Genomic DNA, 11,751 nt, shown 5'->3' with positions numbered 1-11,751 from the left:
GGGAGATTGGTCTGTAACTGCTACAAAGGAGAGGGTCTTTACCTTTTTTGAGCAGCAGGGACAATGACGCCTCTGATAGCGTGGGTGGCATTTGGCCCTTTAGAAGGAGGAAAGGAAAGGAGCAACCAACACAGAGTAAGTTTTATAAAATTCTGTAGTATAGCCATCTGGCCCGGGTGATTGACCACTTTGTAAAGATTTGATTGCCTCAGTCAATTCAGAGATGGTTATAGGCGTGCCTAACTCTTCAGCTTCCGCTTTATTCGCTTGAGGGTACTTGAGAGACTTGAGGGGGTTTGGGCGATCCCAGTCCTGCTGGGAAGACTCCAGCGTAAGTTTGGAATAATAGTCAGAGAACATTTCAGAAATTTCCGTAGGGTCTGTTGTAGTGACACCTAATTGGGATTTTATCCTGGGAATCAGTCTAGAGGCACTCGCCACTCGTGCTTGGTACGCAAGTAATTTTCCTGCCTTGTCCCCCTGTTCAAAAAAACGTTGCTTGGTGTGCAGGAGTAGTCTCTGGATCTTACTAGTTGAAAGCAAATCATATTGTGATTGAAGCTGGAGTCGTTTTTTATATAGAGCAGGGGTGGGTTTAGACGAGTACTGGATGTCTAATAGTTTAATCTCATCTGATATACCCGTTAATTTGGATTGTTCCTGCTTCCCAAAATGAGAGGTAAAGGAGATGGCCTGTCCGCGGAGATATGCCTTAAAGGCCTCCCAGAGTATGTCACTGCTAACTTCAGGTGTGTCGTTTATCTCAAAGAAGATTTTTATTTGTGCATGAATAAAATCCTTAAATTCAGGTTCAGATAATAAGTGGGAGTTGAATCTCCAAAATTTAGAGGGTGTTCTACCCTGGGGGAAGTAAATTTCAACGGATGTCGGGGCATGATCGGAAATGACTATACTATGGTACTTAGTAGAGACTACATTATGTAGTAGTTTTTCATCTAGTAAAAAGAAGTCTATCCTCGAATATGTGTGGTGGACATGGGAAAAGAAGGAGAAAAGTTTATTGGTAGGACATTTTGTTCAAGGGTCTATAAGGCCAAGCTGTTCCATGTGAAATTTTAGGATGTTCGCCGCTTTGGAGATGGTAGTACGTCTATCCGAAGACCTGTCAAGTTCTATGTTTTGGACCTGATTAAAGTCTCCTCCGATAATTATGTGATGATCATTAAGGTTAGGTATCGAGGAAAATAAATTGGATACAAATTTATCATTGTCCCAATTTGGTGCATATATTGAGGCCAAAACCACCGGAATGTTCTGCAGCCTGCCCGACACTATAACATATCGTCCGTCAGGGTCAGTTAAAATGGTGGAAGGCTCAGGGTACATCCCTATGTATAATAATTGCAGCTCCCCTGGCTTTTGCAGAGAATTTAGAATGAAAAATGTTTCCCATCCATGCTCTCTTAATACGGGGGATATCTGAGGTGCAGATGTGTGTCTCTTGTAAAAAACAAAGGTCACCCTTGAGATGCCGTAGGTGGTTAAGTACCTTGTTAGCTTTGATAGAGTTATTCATCCCTTTGACATTCCATGAGACGAAACTGATGTTCCTGCCCGTCACTGCCATGTTCTGTTAAGTATATACATACCTGAGTTGAAAAGATGAAACATTGGAAGAGAGGAGAAAGGTAGAGGGAATTAAAGAAAGGGGGGGGGGGTTGACGCACACACATGCACCCACACAACCATACACAAACATACTCACCCGGGGGTACATCCCTTGGTCCCTAAGGGAACAGTAACAGCCTTTGTACCTCTCAGGATACGCTCCTTCCGGTGGAAACTTCATCCTCACTCCTCTTTTCCCCTCTCTCCCGTTCATTTCGAACAGTCTACAATATGGTTATGGATAAACTTTTAAATTGTGTTAAAAGAACATTCGAACAGCCAAAAAAAAGAAAAAACCAAAAACCAAAAGAAAAAAGGCTGAATAAATTCAAAAATTTTAATTAGAATAACAATGAAAGATATTTGCAACATGACTCGGGGCTCATCCATTAGAGCATGGACGTAAAAGCGCTACTAATGACTCCCACTAAGGAGTGTGACCCATAAAAAGTTAAGAGTGAACGAGTATACCGAGGCGCTCCAGTGTGTGTAGGTCAACCTATAATTCAGTGGACCTAGGCAAAGCCCGCTTCCAACCTATAACAGCTCGAAGAGAATGTCTTTAGCCCCTGCTACCATGCCAACTAGGGATATAAAAATGGCAAAACCTTGACAGAGTTGAAAAAGAGGCGCCACTTTCTTCTTTTTTTATTTTTTTTCCTTTCTCCTTTTGTCTATATAAAAAAATATATACATAGGGCGGCTAGGTGGTGTAGTGGGCAAGGCACTCGCCACCAGTGTGGAGACGCTAGGATTCGCGTGTTCGAATCCAGCTCTCCACATTGTTTTTCAGTTTGGCTGGTCGTCCGCAGTAATACACATTGGCCGTATTACGGGGAGGGAAAACTGAAGGGTGGGGATCGAACGTTGTGAACAAGCGACTCCTACAAGTCGGTTGGTGCGCCTGCGCAGTAGAATCAGGAAGTGTCGGGGGCAGCGTGAGCCTCCCACGCGTTACTCCTCGACACTGAGAGATCGAGCTGCGCAGGTGAAAAGATGCGACTGCTGTTACCTCAAGTACCGGAGGGGACTTGTGCTATGTATGACTTAGTCCACATTGCAGCCGGCTTGTGGGAGGCAAGAAACAGCGTTCGTGACAGGGGAGGGTTGAATTGGATGATACGAAATTGGGATGGGAGAAAATATGGAAAAATGGGAGAAAAAGTGGATAAAAAAAAATAAAAAAATATATACATATATTTAAAGAGTAAAATAATAATAATCAAGAGGTCTATGCAGTTACAGGGGTTACACGAATCAGGGACCTCAAAATGTACCTAAATTATGTATAGAAAGGTAATGTGGTTAGCTACATTTGGCAGTGTTAGAGACCTGTACCTTCAGACAGTAAAAAGAAGCGTGTGCAAATTGAGTTGGTTCAGTCAGTACCTTGAGTACTTCCTGAAACATGTATACAAAACCCCCACTACCCAATAGATACTATCCGGTTTGTTTGTATTGAGACCCTCAGATAGTAAGAGGAGCATGTGCACCCTGAGTATGCTCACCCTGCATAGAGAGTCATATGTACATAAATCCATACAAAAAGAAAGGGCAAATTAAGTTAAGAAAAAATGTAAATTATATGTATATATAAAAAATAAAAAAGGCAATAACAAAAATTACGAAATAGGGAGCAGAAGAAAACGGCATGCAATTAGTCACAAGGTCATGGCTATAGCAACCTGAGTGGCATAGGGTTCCCTTTGAAGGAGTCACTCCGATTGAAATAATAATATTACCCTTCTGAGTCATAGGTGGCCACCCTATTCTGACTGGGCACTGTAATCCAACCAAAGTCTACAAGTTCAGCCGCACATTTAATATGTTGTAATCATGTCTATTGCTGTTGGTGTTGGTTTCAGCTGGCCCCGAGGTGTCCGTTAGACCTAGGTAAATGGTCTAGTAAATTCAGGCCCAGTCTCTGTACATTCCAATCCGCGCATTGAGTACTCCTGAAGCATACACATAGAACCTTCATTATCCTGTCAAACCGGTCCAGTCTATTTATCATGCAGCCTCTAAACAGAGGGAACGTCTACAAATTGAATGAGAGAGAGACACATGTAAAAGAAGAGCTAATAAAGAATAATAAAAAAAGGAATTAGAAATAAGTGTAAATAGAATCCGCGTCGGCTATTTGGGAAGCATAAAGTTCTGTTTCAGAAGCCAGTCCGCTTAATGTCAATAGCATCTCCCCATGAAGTGTAAGTGTCAGGTCTAACGAGGTTGACCAGTTTAGCCCAACCGATGTCTATAATTTCAGTCTCGCATTCTACATTCATTGTTCATTGTTGCAGGCGTCAGGTTAGCTTACCCCTAGGTACTCGTTAGGTAGCCGTCCACGCTAGGCTAGCTTGGCCTTGAGGTACGTTTCAGCATCGCCAACAGACATGAAGCGTAATCTGTCCCCGCTCTCCTCCGTAATCATCAGTTTGGCCGGGTAATGAAGACTAGGCCTCAGCCCCCGTTTGTAAAGTAGTGCCATTACATCGCGGTACGGTGCTCGCTGTTCCAACACAGCCGGGTATAATCCTCGTAGAAAGCAATTTGTTGACCGTCGTACTGCATCTCTGCCCTTCTCTTTCTGGCCTCCCGGATCACCCATTCTTTGGTTTGATAATTATGGAACCTGATGTTAACAGGCCTAGGCTTTTCACCCTGCTTCGGCTTAGCTGCTAGCGACCTGTGTGCGCGGTCCAATTCTGGAGGGGTAGGGAGGGTTTCTGCCCCAAAAACCTGGGATAAAAGGGTAGCGAAGAAGGATGTTAGTCTCGGGCCCTCAATCTGTTCTGGTAGTCCAATGATCCGAAGGTTGTTACGTCGCCCTCGAGCCTCGAGGTCCTCCGCTTTAGCCTTTAGCATAGCATGGCTAGCTCTCAGATCGGCACATGTAGCCTCCAGCGACGCAATTCTTTCGCTTACAGATTCCGCATTCTCCTCCAGGGACTTGACCCGCTGTCCGTTGTCGGCCACGTCCGATTTCATTTGGTCAAGTTTATTTTCCAGAGTGGTAATGGCTTTTCTGAACTCGGTGGTCATAGCCTCTTTGTGGTTTTCAAGCAGGGTGGCTAGCCAGGCCTTGCTAAAAGCGTCGTCCGCTTCCTCTTCTTTCTGAACATCGCCCCGTTTTGGTTTTGGAGTCTTGGATGTCATCTTTGCGAAGATAAATATTTAGTTAGCTGTATCGATACTTGCATATAAAAAAGAACCATGAAGGTTTGGAGTCTTAAAACGTGGAATTAAAAAAAACATGAGGGAGAGAGGGAAAACACGTCTTACACCCTGCTCACCATACCGGAAGCATAAAATCTCATTTTGAGAAAAACGCCTTTAAAGTTTTGTATTGTCTGTAAATCAGGCTATGTATGACATATCAACAAACCCTTTGGCACAAAGAAGCAGGATATATATATGAATAAAGGTGGAAAGTTTGGTGTGTGTAGATGCTAGGGAAATGGTACATGTCTACTGACATGTTCAAAAGGTTCCCCCATGTCCGGAATGGAGCGCAGGGGAGCTGGATGCACCCCCTGATTTGGCGTCCCCACTATTACAAGTTATAGCAACACCTAAATGGCCAGACCACACATGTTCATGTGCCAACATTTACATGTGATGTCCACATACCATTGGCAACACAATTCGACGCTTTGTATTCCAGTCCTCTCCACACCTCAAGTCTGCAACACCCGGTCTAGGTGTGCAACACGCCCTCCTCTATCACAAAAGTCTGTTTCCTACTAGCAGTAGCACTGGCCACTGCCGCAAAACAACTTGATAGGGAGGAATCACTGTGCTGAGCAGTGATCAATGCTTGACGAGTCAGTGGTAGTGATACGTCAGCAAATTTTGGAATTACCAGCTTCCCCTGAACGCTACTTACAGCACCCTCTTCCATCTCTCCAATAGATGGCCCCCTGTCCTCAGCGAGAGCCTCGCCACCGACAGAGTCACTCAACATCAAAGCTTGAGTTCGCTTCCTTTCCTGTGCCTTGGTGACAACACAAGTAGAAAAAACATTGTGGTGATTATTAATCAATTCATCACAACACAAGTCAATCAATGGAGCGTTTTCAACCTCCAACACAGGGATCACACTCTCCCCAGCAATATCGTTCCCCATGATAAACTCAACGCCCTCCACAGGGAAACATGAGCGAACGGCGACAGGAAAACAACCTGTGATCAGATCTGACTGTACATGCACCTTATGCAACGGCACGTGCATACACCCCATTTCAATACCTCTCACCATCGCACTAGACTGACAGTAAGAGTTTACATTCAGCGGTAAGACATCAGCCAGGATGAATGACTGAGAACCACCTGTATCACGGAGTATTCTCACCTTCCGTTGGTCACAGACGTCACCCGACAGTGACACACAACCATCAAACAGAAAGGGTTTAAAACAGCCATTACTTTCTTTTTCCAGAGAGCTATTCTGGTCAGAACATGACACTGTACCAATCAACCCCACACCTTTTGGTTTCTGGGCTGACCCTTTTTTCTCCTGTCGCTTCCTCAGCGTATGACATCCTTTTACCATATGGCCAGTTTTCTTACAATAATTACACACCACCACCGGTTTTGTAGACGGCGGTGAGCGTGGCTGGAATGCTGACTCACGAGGAGTGAATGAGCCACCTCCAACACATACATCAGGACGTACAAAACCATGTATGTGTGACCATTCAAACTCATCTGCCAAAATCGCAGCCTGTCGGAGTGTTGACACCCTCTGCTCATTTAAATAGTTCACAGTTCGGTCTGGCAGATAGGCCTTGAACTGCTCAACAAGCATTAATTCATTCAATGATGCAAAGTCTGCTACTTCTCACGCAGAACACCACAGAGCAAAATTAAGTCTCTCCTCCCGGGAGAAATCAACATGGGACTGGGAAGGAGATTTACGGCGGTTGCGAAAATGCTGCCTGTATGCTTCTGGTACCAGTTCACGCAAGACAGTGCTTTTCACACGTTCATAGTTTAAGCTGTCATCCACTGACAACACGGCATGTGCTTCTCGTGCCTTCCCTGTGAGCCTGCATTACAACATAATTGCCCACATTCCCACTGGCCAACACAGAGCCTGCGCGATGCGTTCAAACACAGTAAAAAACAACTCCACTTCAGACTCATGAAAAATGGGAACCAAGAACATATGCTGGCTAATATCAAAGGGCGCCTGGGAGTCAGAAAGTACTGGAGAGGAAGTGGCGCTACGCCTAGCGTCACCACCACACTCCAACTCTAGTTTCCTCATCGCCAAACGAAATGCCCTATCAGCCGCCTTCTCCTCTTTGTCCCTCTCTCTGTCTCTCTCTCTGTTTCTGTCCTGCCTGTCTCTCGCCTCCTTTCTCTCTTCCCAGTCTCTCTCCTCCTTCCTCTCTTCTCTATCCTCCCTGCGCAAAGCCCCCCTCTCCTCTAGACAGGCTAAACGCAGCTCAGCGCTCAGTGCACTCAAGTCACCAGCAGAAGTAACACTAGTATGTTCTGAACCTAGTGCAGAGTCAACACCATCAAGATCCGACACACCAATATCCTGATCACAAACCTCCATAGCTCTACTCTCTACCACAGAATACAGTTATGAAAGAAAGTACACTCCTGTAGCAAAACACAATACTACCCACAATACTACAACAAATCAGACTTCAATAAGCCCTACAAAATAGCCACTCACCTATAGTAGTCAACAATGTCCCTGTGCAACACTCAACAGCCACATTATGCAGTATGACAACCTGACCAATTCGATTTAATGTCCACATCTAACATTCATAAAAATAATAACACTAACTACCCCGACTAAACTACTTCCCTAGCGGAATGAGGACTACACATATCTTCAGTCGCTTACCGATTTCATTGCGCACTCCACCGGAATAGATGACGCGTGCCCCCCTCCCCCTAACCAAGCAGGTGATCCACCCTTTACCTATGTGGAAAAAAATAGAATGGTTAAGAGCATAACTCACAACAACGGTTTACAACAGTCAAGTGTGCAGCACGGAAATATGGATATATAATAATACAATAATACAACAAATAATACAAGTGGTGAGAGCAGGCAACTGCACCTCCTCATCCATCACCCTCAACATAGGGGCCCCCCAGGGCTGTGTTCTGAGTCCCCTCCTCTACTCCCTGTACACACACGACTGTGTGGCTCAGCGGAGTAGCAACACAATCATCAAATTTGCTGACGACACAGTGGTGGTGGGCCTGATCTCTGCCAACGACGAGAGGGCCTACCTGGAAGAGGTCAAGGTCCTGGCGGGATGGTGCCAGGAAAACAGCCTCTCCCTGAACGTCAGCTAAACAAAGGAGATGATTGTGGACTTCAGGAGGTCGGGGGTCAAGGACTACAGCCCCCTCAGCATCGACGGGGCACCGGTTGAGAGAGTCAACAGCTTTAAGTACCTCGGAGCCTACATATCCGAGGACTTGACATGGACCACACACATTGACAGTGTTGTGAAGAAGGCACGACAACGCCTCTACTTCCTCAGGCGCCTAAGGAAGTTCCAAGTCAGTCAGAAGATCCTTAAGAACTTCTACTCATGTACAATAGAGAGCATCCTGACTGGCAACATCACCTCCTGGTTTGGGAATAGCACTGCACAAGACCGAAGCAGACTACAAAGAGTGACACGTTCAGCCGAACGCACAATCGGAGGGGGGCTCCCCACCCTCCAGAACATTTACAACAAGCGGTGCAGGGGCAAGGCTAAGAGAATCATTAAAGACTCCAGTCACCCGAACAACTGCCTCTTTGAACTGCGATACCGGAGTCTCAAGGCGAGCACAGAAAGACTCAGAAGAAGCTTCTATCCCCAGGCCATCAGGCTGCTCAACGAACAATGAACACTACACAACAACAACCATCAAACGCACATAGCACACACATCCACACGCACACACTCACTTTAAACAAACACACTGTAGCACCCACTCCCCACACTTTATAGCACACACTCACTTTAAACAAACACACTGTAGCACCCACTCCCCACACTTTATATTTATTGATGAAGGATTGCACTACAACTCGTACACCTTACTGTAAATTGTACCTAAATTGTACCTCATCCCATTTCTGCTTTGCACTATATAGTATTGTACATTAGTACACTGCATAGTATTGTATATTATATGGTAACTCAGTTACGTCTATTCTGCATCGAACATTGTACATATGTCTATACTGAACACTGTGACCTCATTTTCTACTTCTAATTTACATGCTATACTATGTTATTTGATACTATCTTGTCTAGCACAGTCTCTGGAGCGTAACAGTAAGAAGCATTTTGTATGAAAGTATTCTGTACTTCTGTATGACAACTATTAAAGAAACTTGAAACTTGAAAACTTACCAAATGAAAAGACGCAACCTACCTGACACGCTCCAATCGACAAGTCCACATGTCACATAACAACAAGGAACTATACAATTGTGCAAACTAGCGAGCTCCCATGTCACAAGGACATGAAAGACCGGAATAGAGCCCCCATGTCATGTACCAAGGTCTGATGACCACATAGAATAGAAACTGAAGCAGGCTGCACATGAACAAAAACAACCCCCTCAGTAGATGCTTTTAAAGCACGGTCCCGGCAGATAGGAAACAACACAAACGCGCTTTCAAAAGGTAAATTATATTTATTAACTGTGGTAGGACTTCAAACCTCCACTGATTTAGGATGAGGAAAGAGGGGAAATAATCCCACAAACATATAACAAATAGGGAAAAGGGTAAGGGAAGAACAAACAAGTAAATATAATAGAGTAAGGCACAAGAGCCAACACAAGCCCTAGTGACCTAGTGTCACAGGACACAACCACAAGCCCTGCGGTTGGCAGTCTGGGAATCCACCAGCAAATGTACACAATGTGCACAGCACAATATAGTTCCACACAAACAGTGGCAAAAAGGCAGAAGGCCCAATACATAGATATATATATAAATTAATTCCACTCAAGTGGCAAAAAGGCAAGAGGCCACAATATATATATATATATATATATATACTCACCTGGTAGCTACACCAACACAAATACAATGCCTACCAGGTAAGTGGTGTGAACAACAAGAACACACAATGAATCAGTCCCACACAACAGTGGAAACAAAGGGCAGTATTATAATAATTATTCCACACAAACAGTGGTAAATCAAGGGCAGTGTTATAATAATTATTCCACACAAACAGTGGTAAATCAAGGGCAACCTCCAACTCTATGGTCACTGGCAAATGACTCCATGAGGCGCCCGGACGTGTGTCATCTCCCACTCTGTTATCCACTCATCTCCACTGCCTGTTTGAAGATGCACCAATCAGGTGCAACCAATCCAATCAGGGAGATGAGTGGCATCTGCGGAACAGAAACAGAAGATTAGGAGATGACACAACATCACACATACAAAACAGCACATATTTACATATACTAACCTGATGTTCAGATGGTGTCATAAATACAGTAATAATGGTAATGACCAACCCACGTACCCATGTACGTCACACTACCCTTTGGGAAAACCTTCAAAGTTCTGTATTGTAAAATGCCATACATTTTATTTTAAACCGCTATTTACAAACACAACACCCAATCAAACCATTAGTAATAGACAACCTAAACACATGCCTGATAACTGAATAACATAATAACATAATAATAATGATGTAGTAGTAGTAACAGTGTAGTAACAAACAACACAACCGATTACTGTACCCCCTAATAGGCAAAACAAATATTTGAATAGATATCACTATGAAACTTTCCCAGTTTGTTATGTACATATAACTAAGACAAAATATATTGCAAGTTTTCTGAATTGTATGTTTATATATATGCAAATGAGGCACTTCCCTATTCAATATGTGCACATTTTAATGGATGCAATCATGCAAAATGAAGCAAAATAAGAAACTAGATGTGTTTTTGACGTTTTCTTGTCACTGGTTTGAAAGAAGACATGTAAAGGGTCAACATTATACAAAAATCTCAAAATTGGCCCAAAATCAGGAAATTTTTATTTTAGGGGGGTGGTCTCCCCACATGTAATTTGTCCATGTGCACCAATATAATTTTCGTCTAATCATTTTACCTCGACATATTTGTACTCGTGCATAAAACCCTCCAGAAAACTGAATATTGAATTAAATGTTTGTTTATTAATATTATTACTATTATTATTATTATTATTATTATTATTATTATTATTATTATTATTATTATTATTATTATTATTATTATTATTATTATTATTATTATTATTATTATTATTATTATTATTATTATTATTATTATTATTATTATTATTATTATTATTCATTATTTAATTTCTCTGTCGTCACTGATATCTTAGTTGTTTCTGTGGAAATTATGGGACTATATGTGTTTTAGCGCTAATATCTCTCCAGACATTTTACGCACAACGTTATCTCTTTGTTTATAATGAGCTGAACTTGTCTTCATTAGAGAATAAAAAGAAACGTGTATGTCGAGTTGTTTGTCACTGTGTCAACATCGGAGGTGAATGTGTTTTCTTTTTAAGAAGCAGCGTCCGATACCTGAATTTGGGCTCCGGAGCATAAAGAAACAGAGCGAAACTCAATCGTCTCTACCTGGCTCCGTGTGAAAGATTGACTGGAGACACCGGAGAGAGCAGCCGGTGCTTCTTACCCACAGCCGGTGATGTCATGCGCCATGCTGATACCTCGGCGCCTATACGGTTACTGTTATTATTTATTCATAATTTAACAGTATACTTTTGCACATTTTCTTTACTAGCTTACTCCTATACGGCGGTTCTGTGGTGGTGGTGGTTTTTATTAATGCATATAATTTATTTCAAAATTAGGATAAATTTGATCTCCATTTTGCTGTAAATCCCCCTTACTGAATATAGGCTATAGTGACGTTTAGTTACACTCGCATCCGAAAGGTGACACTAGGCGTGATTTTTTTCCATAGCCTCTGTGAGCGAAGACGCTCTTTGATTGCAGCGAAGAAGAAAAAGACGCTCTCCGATTGGCTAACCCTAACCCTAACTCTAAGCATAACCACGGAAAGAGGGCCTAAGCATAACCACTTCGAAAGAATGCCTA

This window comes from Notolepis coatsorum, assembly GCF_963971535.1.
Source record: "Notolepis coatsorum genome assembly, chromosome: 14".
NCBI lineage: Eukaryota > Metazoa > Chordata > Actinopteri > Aulopiformes > Paralepididae > Notolepis > Notolepis coatsorum.
The sequence above is the reverse complement of the archived record's forward strand: the minus strand, read 5'-3'. Positions refer to the sequence as shown.